The sequence below is a fragment of the Stenella coeruleoalba genome, assembly GCF_951394435.1.
Source record: "Stenella coeruleoalba genome assembly, chromosome: 18".
NCBI lineage: Eukaryota > Metazoa > Chordata > Mammalia > Artiodactyla > Delphinidae > Stenella > Stenella coeruleoalba.
Window position 1 is genome coordinate 10,404,558 of NC_137164.1, and position 16,186 is coordinate 10,420,743.

Consider the following 16,186-nt stretch of genomic DNA (forward strand, 5'->3'; position numbering starts at 1 on the left):
CACAACTATCTGGCCTTTCCATCACTGCCATGTCAGCTTGGGTTGAGGCTTAATCCAGGGACCCTGGCACGCCTGAATTCTTAACCTTTTATTAGGAGAAATCATGAATTTTCTGTAGAGTCGGCTGTTAGGACCAGACCCACAGTGACCCTCTCTCAGGGCCAAGGTGAGACATTAATGGTTCTTAGCTAGTTCTTCACCTCCAAAAAACTCAGTATTTTCCAAGGTATTTTCTGTCGTCTCCCCTATATGTATACCTAAGTATCACTAATTCTTGTTTTCTCATCTTGGGGTGAAAAACAGCCTGGAAACTTGGGACCAGAGTTAGGTCTCTATGTGGATTGCATTGATAAATGGGGTCTACAGTGTGCGGATTTGGCTGCAGCAATAGGGACCACCAATCCAAAGGTATCATCTCCCATACCCCTGAGATGCTGCAAATTCCCACTCCTTCGAGATTTTATCTTCTAAATGAGATATATTTCGGCAAGCATCAAATCCTTTTTGAATTAAGGCAAGATAGGTATGAAACAATCAATGGACACAATACTCGAGAGAGTCCAAAAATCAGATTTGGGCCCCAAGATTTTGGAGCACGAGTATTCCACTGAAAGGGAAGTAAGAGACTTCCCTGGAACAAGTCCAGGTTGAGTCCTTGCACTGCAGGATACCTCAGAAGGGACTCTCCAGGACAGTCTTCTGGAAGGTAGAAATATTATCTTGCAGTCTGCCCAGGACCAGGCTTGTTCTGGGTTCTGAGTGCACTCTCCTCTGATTTAGGCCACATCAATATGTGGCTGGTGTCCATTTCAGGTATCTTCATGAGGCATATTGATCACCATCTCAGATCACTCACTCAGCAATCTTCATTGATCATTAAATGGCTGGAATTAATAGATTAGCCAGTGGAAGGGCTATTCATTTAATGTGCATAGGCAGAGACAGTGAGTCTTTGGGGACCCTAAGACTCTTATCTGCTACTGTGTGGTGCCTCGGGACTCTCAGGGAGTATTTTTATGTGAGAGTGTATATACTTCAGTGTTCATATACATAAAACTGAAATGTAGGATCTCCAGGACACTTGCATTAATTTGAACATCAATCTGAAAATTGTGGCTCAGAAGGAGCCCCAGTGAAACCTATTTTTGGATTACCTATGAAGACTTTATTAATTGTATAAGCAACATTTCAGGGAGAATGTGTAAAATGCTTATGAGAGGAGAATAGTTTTAAGTAACTTCAAGATTCCAATTTCAAATGATTGATATACCAATTAAAAAGCATTTTCTTTTCTTTTTTTTTCTTTCCCCAAATAACCTATTCTTATCTATTTATCAAAACAAGTCTCCTAAGAACATTTACTAAACACATTTGGTTATCTGTATTCTGGTACTGTGTGTCCTTGGGTAGTGGGAAACTAAGGGTTCTGCATCCAATTCCAACATGTTGTTTTTTTCCCCTATTTAACATACAATTCTATGCTAATCACAAGTGCAGGTTGTCACCCGTGCTTCTAATCGACTGACAATAGATTCGAGGTTCCAACATCCCCCTCCTTGGGTTCAATTAATTTGCTAGAGCGACTCACAAAACTCAAAGAAACATTTTACTTACTGATTACTGGTTTATTATAAAAGGATGTAAGTCAGGAATAGCCAGATGGAAGAGATGCAGAGGGCCAGGTGTGGGGAAAACTTCTGTGCCCTCCAAGCGCACCACTCTTCCCAAATTTCCACGTGTTCACCAATCCAGACCCCATCCTTTGGGTTTTTATGGAGGCTTCACTACATATTCATGATTGATTAACTCATTGACTATTGGTGACTGATTCAACCTCCAGCATTTCTCCCCTCCCAGGAGGTAGAGGGGAAAGTGGGGCGGGGACAAAAAGTTCTAACCCTCTAATTACAAGGTTGGGTTTCCTGGCAACCAGCCCATCCTTAGGTTTGCTTAGGGGATTTCCAAAAGTCACCTCATTAACAAAAGAACTTTATCACTCTTATCACAGGAAATTCCAAGAGTTTTAGGAGCTCTGTATCAGAAATAGGATGAAGACCAAATGTATATATTATATATAACATATATTACATATTATATATATTTATATATCATAAATATAATATAAATTTATATTCTTATTATACATCACAATATCACAGAAACCCAGCTTAAGGCTAACCTAAGTCCACTGCTTGTACGGGGAACTGTGGGCATGTGAGCTAGGCTGATGGGGAGGGCCTACCAGGAGTTCATTTACTTGGGTTGACTCTTTGGGACTCTTCGTTGGAAGGGATCCACACTGGAGCAGTGGGTGATGGGAAAGGCAGCGACTTGTGTCTTTTAGAATTTGTTTCTCTGGCAGCCTCTCGGATGTTATCTGAAGACTGAGGAGAGGGGGGATGATAGAAGGTGAAGGAGTTACTATTTGCATTACTGGTACTGGCAGTAATGACTCTATCAGATGTTGGGCTTTTGTCTCATTAGATGACTCATTAGGTGAGAAAATGGGGGGAAGGGTAAGGAGGAAAGTCTTTCTTCATGAGGCACTGGTGATTTCATATCACTGGTGGTTCTGGAGGGAAGAACAAGGTGGTGGTAGTCAGGATGTGTTCCCAGTGCACGGGACTCATATATTTGGGTGTCCCAGATATAATCATGGACAAGGGGCATATGGGGGCTAGAAAAGGGCTTGGGAGAGCAGAGGAGGGAGGACTAAGGATTCAGCCAAATCCAAATATGGCTTATTACAATTAAAGCGGCATTGTTTATGTCCATAATTAATATTGCCACAGAAAATTTGATCTATCCCTGAAAATAATAAAACTAAGTTTATTTTAAAAAATATTTGGAAGGGGTATAATACAGTGAAAAGAGCATATGCCTTGGATCAGAACCAAATTCAAGCTCTGACTCTGCCAATTACTACCTGTATGACTTTGGGCAAGTTGCTCAGTGTGGCAGATGGCCGTGTGTTCACTGAAACCTTTGTTCCCTGCCATCTGAGTACACACCTTGACTATGTCTCCCACCCTCTCTGCCAGCCCAGAGTGAACATGTGAGGGAGCTCTGACAAATGCACTGTAGACAGAAGTAAAACATCCCGCTTCCAGGTCCTGTCCATTAGAACTTCTTGTGCCTGGGAAGCTTGCATTAATTTGAACATCAATCTGAAATTAATATAACTCAGAAGGAACCAGAATAAAATCTAATGTGGGGTTACCAATAAAGCCTTTATTAACTATATGAACAGTATTTCTAATAGGAACATGCAGAGTATCCTGCAGTATCCCAAAGGGTGGTAGAGGCCGGACCCTGACTGACCCCACGGAAGGCCATTCACCAGCCAGAAACGGTACTGGATTCTGCAGGGGCAAGACATTAACCCTTATTGTCTTAAACACTAAAATTGGGATTTATGTGCTACAGCAGTTAGCATCCTTTACATTAATTGAGATTCAATTACTTCTCACTAATAAAAAAGGAAAGAATATTATCTAACAGAGCAGTTAGAATTAACTATAGAATTAACTACAGAGGCACACAGTAAGTGCTAAATAAAGTAGATACTATATAATCTCTTATTCAGGTTTGCCCTTCATTTTGATCCTTTTCTTATAATTGGTGAGTTAAGTTTATTAGTGGGAAATGAGTCATACTGATGAAAGCAAAGCACAGCATCAGGCTTAGGTGGAAGGAAAGAGCAATTTAATGAATCTGTATGGACATTGGTTGCAAGATATGGGACCTTGGTACTATTCTGTTTTTTTTTTTTTAACATGCTTATTGGAGTATAATTGATTTACAGTGGTGTGTTAGTTTCTGCTTTAAAACAAAGTGAATCAGCTATACATATACATATATCCCCATAACTCCTCCCTCTTGCATCTCCCTCCCACCCTCCCTATCCCACCCCTCTAGGTGGTCAAAAAGCACTGAGCTGATCTCCCTGTGCTATGTGGCTGCTTCCCACTAGCCATCTATTTTACATTTGGTAGGGTATATATGTCCATGCTACTCTCTTATGTCATCCCAGCTTACCCTTCCCCCTCCCTGTGTCCTCAAGTCCATTCTCTACATCTGCATCTTTATTTCTACCTTGCCCCTAGGTTCTTCAGAAACTTTTCCTTTTTTTTAGATTCCATATATATGTGTTAGCGTATGGTATTTGTTTTTCTCTTTCTGACTTCCTCACTCTGTATGACAGACTCTAGGTCCATCCACCTCACTACAAATAACTCAATATCTTTCCTTTTTATGGCTGAGTAATATTCCATTGTATATATGTGCCACATCTTCTTTATCCATTCATCTGTCGATGGACACTTAGGTTGCTTCCATGTCCTGGCTATTGCAAATAGAGCTGCAGTGAACATTGTGGTACATGACTGTTTTTGAATTATGGTTTTCTCAGGGTATACGCCCAGTAGTGGGATTGCTGGGTCGTAAGGTAGTTCTATTTTTAGTTTTTTAAGGGACCTCCATACTGTTCTTCATAGTGGCTGTATCAATTTACATTCCCACCAACAGTGCAAGAGGGTTCCCTTTTCTCCACACCCTCTCCAGCATTTATTGTTTGTAGATTTTTGATGATGGCCAATAAACGTGTGAGGTGATACCTCATTGTAGTTTTGATTTGCATTTCTAATGATTAGTGATGTTGAGCATCCTTGCATGTGTTTGTTGGCAATCTGTATGTCTTCTTTGGAGAAATGTCTATTTAGGTCTTCTGCCCATTTTTGGATTGGGTTGTTTGATTTTTGGATATTGACCATGAGCTGCTTGTAAATTTTGGAGATTAATCCTTTGTCAGTTGCTTCATTTGCAAATATTTTCTCCCATTCTGAGGGTTGTCTTTTCGTCTTATTTATGTTTTCCTTTGCAGTGCAAAAGCTTTTAAGTTTCATTAGGTCCCATTTGTTTATTTTTTGTTTTTATTTCCATTACTCTAGGAGGTGGGTCAAAAAGGATCTTGCTGTGATTTATGTCATAGAGTGTTCTGCCTATGTTTTCCTCTAAGAGTTTTATAGTGTCTGGCTTACATTTAGGTCTTTAATCCATTTTGAGTTTATTTTTGTGTATGGTGTTAGGGACTGTTCTAATTTCATTCTTTTACATGTAACTGTCCAGTTTTCCCAGCATCACTTATAGAAGAGGATGTCTTTTCTCTATTGTATATACTTGTCTCCTTTATCAAAAATAAGGTGACCATATGTGTGTGGGTTTATCTCTGGGCTTTCTATCTTGTTCCACTGATCTATATTTCTGTTTTTGTGCTAGCACCATACTGCCTCGATTACTGTAGCTTTGTAGTATAGTCTGAAGACCAAGAGCCTGATTCCTCCAGCTCCGTTTTTCTTTCTCAAGATTGCTTTGGCTATTCGGGGTCTTTTGTGTTTCCATACAAATTGTGAAATTTTTTGTTCTAGTTCTGTGAAAAATGCCAGTGGTAGTTTGACAGGGATTGCATTGAATCTGTAGATTGCTTTGGGTGGTATAGTCATTTTCAGTGTTAATTCTTCCAATCCAAGAACATGGTATATCTCTCCATCTATTTGTATCATCTTTAATTTCTTTCATCAGTGTCTTATAGTTTTCTGCATACAGGTCTTTTGTGTCCTTAGGTAGATTTATTCCTAGGTATTTTATTCTTTTTGTTGCAATGGTAAATGGGAGTGTTTCCTTAATTTCTCTTTCAGATTTTTCATCATTAATGTATAGGAATGCAAGAGATTTCTGTGTATTAATTTTGTATCCTGCTACTTTACCAAATTCATTGATTAGCTCTAGTAGTTTTCTGGTAGCATCTTTAGGATTCTCTATGTGTAGTGTCATGTCATCTGCAAACAGTGACAGCTTTACTTCTTCTTTTCTGATTTTTTTAAAATTTCTTTTTCTTCTCTGATTGCTGTGGCTAAAACTTCCAAAACTATGTTGAATAATAGTGGTGAGAGTGGACAACCTTGTCTTGTTCCTGATCTTAGAGGAAATGGTTTCAGTTTTTCACCATTGAGAACAATGTTGGCTGTGGGTTTGTCATATATAGCCTTTATTATGTTGAGGTAAGTTCCCTCTATGCCTACTTTCTGGAAAGTTTTTATCATAAATGAGTGCTGAATTTTGTCAAAAGCTTTTTCTGCATCTATTGAGATGATCATATGGTTTTTCTCCTTCAATTTGTTAATATGGTTTATCACATTGATAGATTTGCGTATATTGAAGAATCCTTGCATTCCTGGAATAAACCCCACTTGATCATGGTGTATGATCCTTTCAATGTGCTGTTGGATTCTGTTTGCTAGTATTTTGTTGAGGATTTTTGCATCTATGTTCATTAGTGATATTGGCCTGTAGTTTTCTTTCTTTGTGACATCTTTTTCTGGTTTTGGTATCAGGGTGATGGTGGCCTCGTAGAATGAGTTTGGGAATGTTCCTCCCTCTGCTATATTTTGGAAGAGTTTGAGAAGGATAGGTGTTATCTCTTCTCTAAATGTTTGATAGAATTCGCCTGTGAAGCGATCTGGTACTGGGCTTTTGTTTGTTGGAAGATTTTTAATCACAGTCTCAATTTCAGTGTTTGTGATTGGTCTGTTTATATTTTCTATTTCTTCCTGGTTCAGTCTCAGAAGATTGTGCTTTTCTAAGGATTTGTCCGTTTTTTCCAGGTTGTCCATTTTATTGCATATAGTTGCTTGTAGTAATCTATTATGATCCTTTGTATTTCTGCAGTGTCAGTTGTTGCTTCTCCTTTTTCATTGCTAATCCTGTTGATGTGAGTCTCCTCCCTTTTTTTCTTGATGAGTCTGGCTAGTGGTTTATCAATTTTGTTTATCTTCTCAAAGAACCACCTTTTAGTTTTATTGCTTTTAGCTATTGTTTCCTTCATTTTTAAAAATTTATTTCTGATCTGATCTTTATGATTTCCTTCCTTCTGCTAACTTTGGGTTTTTTTGTTGTTCTTCTTCTTCTTTCTCTAATTGCTTTAGGTGTAAGGTTAGGTTGTTTATTTGAGATGTTTCTTGTTTCTTGAGGTAGGATTGTATAGCTATAAACTTCCCTCTTAGAACTGCTTTTGCTGCATCCCATAGGTTTTAGGTCGTCGTGTTTTCATTGTCATTTGTTTCTAGGTATTAAGTTTTCTGAGCCTTAGCCTCCTCATTTGTAAAACAGGTATAAGAATCCATGCTTCACAGGAGATATGTGAGAATAAAATGAGGCAACAAATGTAAAAGTATCCCTTACTCTTTGGAGTTCCCTAAAATTGCATCATTTATTATTATAGATTAGCCATTTTAAACTCACAAAACCAAGCAGGTTTTTTGCAAACACCCTCTTCCCAAACAGTATATGAATTTCCACTGGATTAGCAAAGTTGTTGCTTTATATTGTAATGTTTTTAATGTCGGTGGATACATGTGATTAATATTACCTTTCCATTTTCTAAGGTTTTGTTTAATTTGATGAACTAACAGCAGTAATGTATTTGAAAAGTCCCATTTTCCTTTTATTTTAAAGGCGGATAAAAGACATTGCTAGCTATAAATCATGTAGGCCCAAATTGAATCTGATGGGTCAGGAAAAAGTAAGATCTTCATTTTTCTGCTGTCATTGAAATTTCCTTTGGAGAGAGATGCATTGGGAGCTGGGGCTTCATTAGAATCAAACCAGATCTTGGCATATGTCAGTTAAGCAAGTTCTGTGGTGAACCTATGATCTACTTTAAACTTCTCAATACATTCTCTTAATTTTACAATTTATAATCTCTGAAAACACCTCATATGGATTTTATTACTGTGACTTGAAGGTTATCAAAAAGCCAAGTCTTCCTGGAAAAGCATTTGGTATGTTCCTCACATAGCCACACCATGTCAGCCATGGAGATGCCAATTTTTCTCTAGATAGAAAGTTAAAACTCTGAATATTTAAAGTACGTGTGCCTGGACCCTGAAAAAGAAAGTTGAAGTGCCTAATATCTTAAAAGAGATCATGGACACTATTGAGTGGATGCTGTTTGTAGCTGTGTGAAGGAGGTTGGGAGGAAAATACTTTTGGTTAATAATTCAGCAAAAATGTATGGAACTTTAACCAAGTAATCAGAGTGAACACAGCTATTAATGTCATATTAATATCACGTACTCCCAGATATGATGTCACGAGAGGGGCACTTCACCTGTGTGTTATTTAAACCATGCCCCCCCCCCCAAAATAATAAACCAAAGAAAAAACCTAATGATGATAAAATCGAGGAACATTCTACACAAATAAGGAACATGCTACAAAATATCTGACCAGTACTCACAAAACTATAAAGGATTTGAAAAATAAGGAAAGCCTGAGAAACTGTCACAGACCAGAGGAGGCTAAGAAAACATGAAAACTTACTGTGATATGGTATAAGGACCCTGGATAGGATCTTGGAATAGAAAATAAGTAATTAGTGGGAAAAGTAGTGAAATCCAAATAAAGTCTAGAATTTGGTTAAATGTAATGTGCAATGGTGGTTTCTTAGTTTTGGCAAATATACCATGGTAATATAAGATGACAACATTAGGGGAAACTAAAACTGGGTGAGAGGTATACAGGAGCTCTCTGTACTACTTTTGTATTTTTTTCAGTAAATCTAAAGTTATTTAAAATAAAAGGTTATTAACAAATTAAATATATGTATATGATTTTAATAAATAAATAATATCACTTTAATAAATTTTTAAGTATTTCAATGAGTAAATTTTTATTTTAACAACATTAAAATTAAACGTTAATAACCAATTGTACATATATTTTTTAATAAATAAATTTATCTATCTAAGGAGAAGACTCTAGCATTCTAGAAAAATGCTGGTGACAGTATAATTTTCGATCTCTTGAATTCACCACATAAAAACAGATGAAGCAAAATAGTAAATACTATAGATTTATAGTAAAATAGAAAACCCATGACAAAATTTACCACAAATCTGGTTGGCGTGGTGTCTCTATGAATGTCAAAATGCCAAGCAGGTGTGGGTGAGCCACCAATAGCCACCAAAGCGTACAGTTCCAGAATCTGTGCAGGGAGAAGCAGAGGGAGCATCAGATAGATCTCAGGATAGAATCCCCAAATAGTCAACAAGTATTCACTGGAAGGCATGACCAGAGAATGGGAGAAATGCACCTGAAGCTGGGAGAGGTTGTGCCCAGCCTACTAGCGGGTGAGTTCAAGAACCCTTCAGGAAGGTGTGAAGGGTCAGGGGCAGTCAGCGTCCTTATGAACAGCCCAGACTCCCTACACAGACGTACCAGGGCTCCTCCAAGACAAGGCCACTTAATGAAGAAAAACTGCTAGAACTGAAATTGTAATTGAGCAAAATAAGGACACAAAGATGAAGAAAGAGAATTTCCCAATAAAAGTAAGAAGAGAGAACAGAGCCAAGAAATCTCAGAAAGAAGGCTGTCCTACTTTTTAATACTATATGACAAAAAAGCATAACAAAACAAAATAGAAGAGGGTAGTCCATGAAGTGAACCTTTGTTTCACAAATCCTTCCAAAAGTTCAAAAAATTAATTTCTCAAAAGTAGGCAACAGAAAACAATCAAGCAAAACAAAACAGGCAAAGCCATGGTGAGGTCAGTAATAAGGAGCAGAATCCCTATGTGGACATCTCAAAGTCATGCTGAGCAAACGGATAAAATCTGTACCTACTATTTCAAACCAAGGGTAAAAGACCTTTAACAACTGACATAAGACATGAAAGAACAACATAAACCAAAATTAGAGAAATTACAAAATGAAGTATAGAACTCAGTAACTAATTAGAAATAAAAGAAAAAAACCATTTCAGACTATTAGACTAAAAGTCATACCAGACTACTGGAAGGAATACAAGAGAAAATAATGTCCTGAGAGAAACAGAAGATGAAAAGAAGAAAATATTTAAAAATCAAAAAAGGAATGAAGAGATAAAAAGAGTTCAAGAGAAAGTGACAAGTATTGACAATAAACAAAGAAAATCCAAACAACAGAAATCCCTGAAGAAGAAAATGAAACCAAGGAAATATAACAGGATGAAAGAATATAAACCATCTATAATCTTGATAGTGATGGTTGAAATTGGGCTAGGTTCTAGACAGAATAATGACCCGCAAAGATGTTCACTGCATAATTCCCTGCACCTGTGAATGTGTTATCTTCCTATGGCTAACAGGACTTTGCAGTTGTTATTAAGTCAAGGATATTGAGATAGAGAGATGAGCTACTAGTGGGCGTATGCTGGGAAGGTAGAATGCTATTGTCAGAGATAAAATATCTGAAATTAGGATTATTGCAATCATTGGTGCAGACATTCTCAATCAGAGTTCCTTGAGAGAATTCAGCTTTCATGCCCAACGTATCTAAAATATGTAATGAATTAACCTCACTCCTATGAATTTAGAATGGCATTAGTTATGTACCATCTTTGAGAGATCTGAGAAAATATTCACTCCAATTATCTGCAGAATTCTATGGATCAGACGAAGAGCCCCTTTGGACAAAAACTAGAGGGTATGGCCACGGGACTAATTGAAATAGATTTTTTTTTTTTTTCTTCTGCACCATGCAGCTTGCAGGATCTTAGTTCCCCAACCAGGGATTGAACCCATGCCCTCAGCAGTGAAAGTGTGGAGTCCTAACCACTGGGCCACCAGGGAATTCCCAAAATAGAAATATTTCAATAGAATAGAAATAGAATAGAAAGCAAGATCATTAAAAAAGTTCAAGGAGCAGAGAGACCAGGATATTGATAGGATCATCTGTGAGTATACTGAATTCATTAAGGTTAAGATAAGAATAGTATTGGCATTTAAATTCCTGGAAAAAGAGTGTCCCAGGAGTGGATAGATGACAGCAACAAGGAAGGGTAGTGGGTAATATAATTTCAAAATGGAAATAGAAAAAGAGGCTTTCAGGAAAAAGGAAGGGGAAATAGGCAAATGTCAGCAATGAGGAGAAATGAGGAAGTCTAGCCAATCCCTTCTCCAAGCCAGAGACATAAAGGCTGTGGAAGGTGCAAGAGCCACGACTAAGGGGCTGCAGTAAACAGGGTCCTTAAGAGAGTTGGCCCTTTAACCAGAGGGTGGAAAAAACGTTCAGAAAATAGATGGGGGATAGAGCACGTTGCTAATAATGGACCCTCGTTTCCAGAGAGCACAATGGAAGGCACCAAGCCTTGAGGAGGAGTGCTTGAAGGAAACAGAATGAAGCATGTACAGAGCCTGTGGGGCTCCCCATGGGAGATGATGGTTGACCTGTGGGGGCCAACATACACAGGGATAAATGGCCTAATAAGATTACTTATTATGTAGGTTCAAGGTAAATAGTGCTGGTGAGTGTTGTGGAGGAGGGAAAGGTGGGTTTCAAGGATTCCCTGATTTCGAGAAGGCCTAGATGAGGTGTGGTCTTAGATCCAGTGCACATAGATAACCTGTATGATTAAAGTTTTAAATTTTGGAGGATCACACACCTCTTTGAGAATCTTATGAAAATGATATTTTGTCTCCTCCAAAAAATGCAGATAAACTCAAAATTGTGAATATAGTTTCAAGGTAGGGTTTTCAGAGCTAAATATACCCACATGTCTGTCTCAGCCACTCCCATTTTAGATCCATGAATTCAAGATAAGAAGAGATGATTTAGACTTTTTTCTGTGACACTCTGATTAAATGACATATGTTACATTTACAGGGGACTAATTTGTTATCCTTCCAGGGAAATTTATTTGCGTTTGCATGTAGACATGGTGAAGACAAGACTTAATCCAGAGACATTTTGGGACAGGAAGAGCGCTAGACTGACAGGGAAGGGCCCTTAAAATCCACCATCACTCACACCAAGGCAAAGCATCATCATTTAGGAAAAACCTACCTGTGTGTGTAGTGGTGGGGGAGTGCTTTAAAGGAACTGTACAAAGCAGCAGAAACAAATACAGGTTCTGCGCTTGAAAAACGGGAAACTCAAGGCCGTGGTTTCAGCCTGAACATGTAGCTTCTCGTCTCACCTCTGCCTCCAACTTTCCATGATGATCTTGGCTCAGTCATTCAAATTCTCTGCATTTTAGTTTTAGCACCTGTAAAATAGGAAACATAGTATCTGCCTACAGAGAATTCAGGGAAGTGGTAATCTTGGAGATGTTGGTGTTAATTCCAATCAGGATGGTCTGTACACCTGTCTTCTTTTCTTTCCCAAAGTCCTTGTCTGAGAACAAGAGCAGGGAGAGCAAAGGAATGACTTGTGATGGAAAAGGAGTCACAGAAAATGGCTGGTCGCACAACCCACCTTCATCTTGGTGGTGGAGGAGATGAGGAATGAGCTCCTTTCCCCTGGGACTTGCTTTATCTAGACTCGAAACTTCCGAAGATTTACTCTTCTTGGGCAGCTAAGAGTCAGGAAAACCAGTGTTCATATTTTAAAGGCCAGTGTTCAAGTAGCAATTTGTGAAATGAAATGTTACATAACAATAAGAAATGGGATAGTTTCTGGGAAGGGAGGAAACAAGGTAGGATATCTTGGAAAATGCTAGCTTCTATTTCATTGAAATAAACTGGAGTTCTGTTTCTGAGGAGATATTTGCACCCTTAAGAAACCAAGCAAAAGTTTCAAAATGCCTTTCCGAAAGTGGAATCTGCAGTTTATTCAGGCCCTCAATTATTATTTTGGTTATTTGAATTAGCAATTATAACATCTACTCTTACTAATTTTGCTCTTTTAATATTAAGTCATATTTTTATCCCATAGACTCCAAACAGCTAAAGATTTCAAACTTCATTGGATATCTCACCTAATTTTTAAATGACATGATTGATAGTTGTTTTCTAATGTGGAAAAATATAATTTGCATTTCTTCTTCGGTGTCAAGGTTGGAGAGCTCTTTTAGTCAGAATGATAAACTTGGTATGCAAAAGGTTATAAAGGAAGAAGCAAATTGGTAGAGTGACATTTTCATCTAATTTAACACAAACATAATTACAGGTATAAAAGTCTGAGATGGAAATAAATTAGAATTATGCTCCTGCCATTTTGGATTCTGTTTCTGTGAGCTAAAAAAAAAAAAAAAAAAGAATCCATTGACTTGAAAGGGTGGGATATAATTGGGCTTGGAGACCAATAAATGAAGAGCAAAGCTTTGAGACTTATCTGTATGTATTTTTACTCACCTGAAAGTTACAGACTTTCTGACTCTTGCATTCTTGGGTTGGCCTAATGAACACAACAAACCAAACCCTTTGTCTTCCTCCTTCTGGGTGTTCTTCTTTAACTGGATTTACTTGTTTTTCAAAAGACCCTTACTCCACATAGATGAAGCTTGTGGGCCTTTAGCTCCGACAATTTGTCATGTAGATTCCAGATCAATTTAGGAAATTTATCATAGAAGGCAGGAGGGGATTGCTGCTGAATGGTTACCTCTACTGTTGACATCTGGGCCTCTCCCTAGGAGAGCAGGATTTTGATTTCAAGGTCAGAGATTCTGAATTTCCTCAACCCAAATTTTCTAAAAGCCAGGAAACTCAGTATCCAGGGGAGAAAAAAATTCTAAATTCTAAATGGAATACTCTTAGGAAGTAGGTGCATTAAACTCACTTTAGAGCTTGAAGTTCTTTAAAAAGTTAACAGTGAGCTAGTAAATGTCACAGCTGAGATTCTAACCTTGGTGTATTGGACTTGAGTAACTAGTTAAGACAATCTATCTACCTATCTGATATCTGTTATCCAGCCTAGGTGTCAATCATGTATTTATATATCATTATACAAGCCATCTATATTATATAGACACACCACATGCTTTTTTTGTTTACATCGTATATATTTTTGTATTATGCAAATGCATAACCAAAGTGAACCTTAAGAATGAGCAATAACAAAAATGACATGCGCTGCAAATATTCAACATCAGCTAACTAGATTTGAAACGGATGCTGTACAATTTCACCTTAATGCATTTTCCTGAGTACTGTTTTGACTCTAGTTTGTACACGATTTGGGGCTGAACACAGCAGAGAGGCTGGCAGACTGGGGACAGAGCCAAGGCACCAGTGGGAATGGGAAGAGCGAGGGAAGCAGCCCTGCAGAGCAGCTCTTGGGAGCACCGAGCCCTCCTCCCCCTGCCCTCAGGTTCCCGCTCCCATGAAGGGGAGGAGTCATGGCTGGAGGGACAAAGTGTGATTAATATCCTAACTTACACCTTGACACCTCGTTAAACTGAATCAACTCTAGTCAATTCGGGACTTCACCTGAAGATTGAATCATTTTCCTATTAAATGCCTATGCTCTCTAAGAACTGCTTGACTTCCCAGCAATAATTTGCATACACCAGTCCCTACACACAGTGTGCGAGTAGGAGAGAACTCTGCACGCACATCACAGGGCCTCCTTGCTGCCTGACACCGCTGCAGTTGCTGACCTGGGGCAGCAGTGACCTTTGTGGATGGCTGGCCTTGCCCACAAATGCAGACAGAAAACAACCCTCCCTCCTGTAATATCACCCTGTGGATAAGTCTTCAGCCCCTGGAGTCAGGCTGGCTGGACTCAGATCCCAGCTCTGCCGTGTAGCAACTGTGTGACTTGGAGCAGATTATATAAACACTATCTCAGTTTCCTCAACTGTAAAACAGTGGGAAAAATAACAGAGGCTGCTTCTTAAGTTGTTATGGGAATTACATAAAATAACACATGTAAAGCTCTTTACAAGAGTGCCTAACACATAATAAGCCCTCAAAATATGTCAGTGATTAGTATGTGCAAACTTTAGAGAATGTTCCCTCTAAAAGTCACAATATCCTACACTTTGATAGCATGGAGAATCTCATATTCTCTCAGTAAATTCCAGATGCTATTTTCCAAAAAATATAAGAAGCTTGGCAAAATCCAAAAATCACTGTCAAGTGAAATATTTGTTACCTCTTTGCTTAAAATATTTATTACCTGTTGGAATTACCATAATGAAGGTAAGTAAAAGAAATCGTTCTTTGTATTATGCTGCCATGGTACGGGCAACATAATTATGATTATATAAGCCACATACACAGAGTTTGGGTACACACATTGGCTTTAAAATAGTCATCCTTGCACGTATCATTTCTCACTATACCAACCACATTTCAATCATCATTTTTTTTTGGCCTTGCCGCATGGCTTGCGGGATCTTAGTTCCCAGACCAGGGATTGAACCCAAGCCCCCTGCAGTGAAAACGCCAAGTCCTAACCACTGGACCACCAGGGAATTCCTTCAGTCATCGTATTTTTAAGTTCCTACAAAGTAGGAGAGCAGTATTCAAAGGGCATGTAATTTAGTTGGGTAGGAAAAGCATGGATGAGTGACAAGCTAAATAATAAAACAACAGTCCAACAGATGTTAGATTCAAAGAAATATTTAGTGAACATCTATCTGCAAGGCATACATTATAGGAACTCTGGGACCCAATACAGAGAATTCAAATAGAAGAATCTGTGGCCAAGAACTCAGTCTGCTGAAGGGTAAAATCATAGTATATGAATACTTCTAATTCAAGAGAGACTCTGGTGAGTGCTAGAATAAAAAACGATCGCTGAATGCAGTGGAAGCAATCAGAATACTAAGACTCTTGTTTGAGGACATGAGAAGCATGTGTGGACGAGAGAGAGGTTTGGGGAACAGGAAAGAATGTGAACAAGGACATGGAAACAGGGATGCCCAGGGTGGGTCTGGACTCCTCAGTGACAGCAGGGCATGGGGGAAATGATGATATAGATAGATTAAGCCGCTGTATAAACAGCTTTATACAGAAGGCTGAGAAGGACTGACTTGACTCAAAATGAAGTAGGGAATCATGGAAGGTTTTTAAAAAGAACAGTAACATAATAAGAATGTCTGTGGGACTATAACTTAAGCGCAGGGAGTAGCAAAGACCAAAATATGATTTAGAATATTTGAGTCCTGGCCAGTCTTAACATTCTTATGACCTGGGCTTCAATCACTCTAAGCTTCAAAATAGGATAATCCCTGCCCCGCCTTCATCCCAGGGCTCCTGTGAGCATGAGCTCAGAATGAAATAGGGTGTGGTGATTAGGGTCACTTGGTGGTGGGAGAGACTGCAGGTTTTAGGACCTGTTTACTGAGTCCACAGAAGCAGTAAGAACCTGGGCTGGGTAAAGCAGAAGCACAGGATGTTAAAGGATTGGGCTACTTTTTTTACCCT

The 16,186-nt window shown here is 38.6% G+C and overlaps 2 protein-coding genes across 12 annotated transcripts in view; one reads left to right on the forward strand and one right to left on the reverse strand.

Annotated features, from left to right (window-relative positions):
• Window positions 1–16,186, forward strand: part of RFC3 (replication factor C subunit 3) — a 731,429-nt gene that overhangs the window by 691,781 nt on the left and 23,462 nt on the right. The gene's annotated exons all lie outside the window — the stretch shown is intronic.
• The window catches only part of LOC307176463 (uncharacterized protein), a 496,599-nt gene that overhangs the window by 37,560 nt on the left and 442,853 nt on the right, over window positions 1–16,186 (reverse strand). For 5 of the 11 annotated variants that reach the window (XR_013824773.1, XR_013824774.1, XR_013824775.1 and 2 more), the window contains 2 exons: window positions 12,013–12,081; window positions 7,685–9,043 (listed from right to left, as the gene is read on the reverse strand). The gene's annotated coding sequence lies outside the window, so the exon portion shown is untranslated. Of the gene's footprint in view, window positions 1–7,684; window positions 9,044–11,879; window positions 12,082–16,186 lie in introns of those variants that run through there. The other 6 variants (XR_013824767.1, XR_013824770.1, XR_013824768.1 and 3 more) reach the window with 4 other exon arrangements.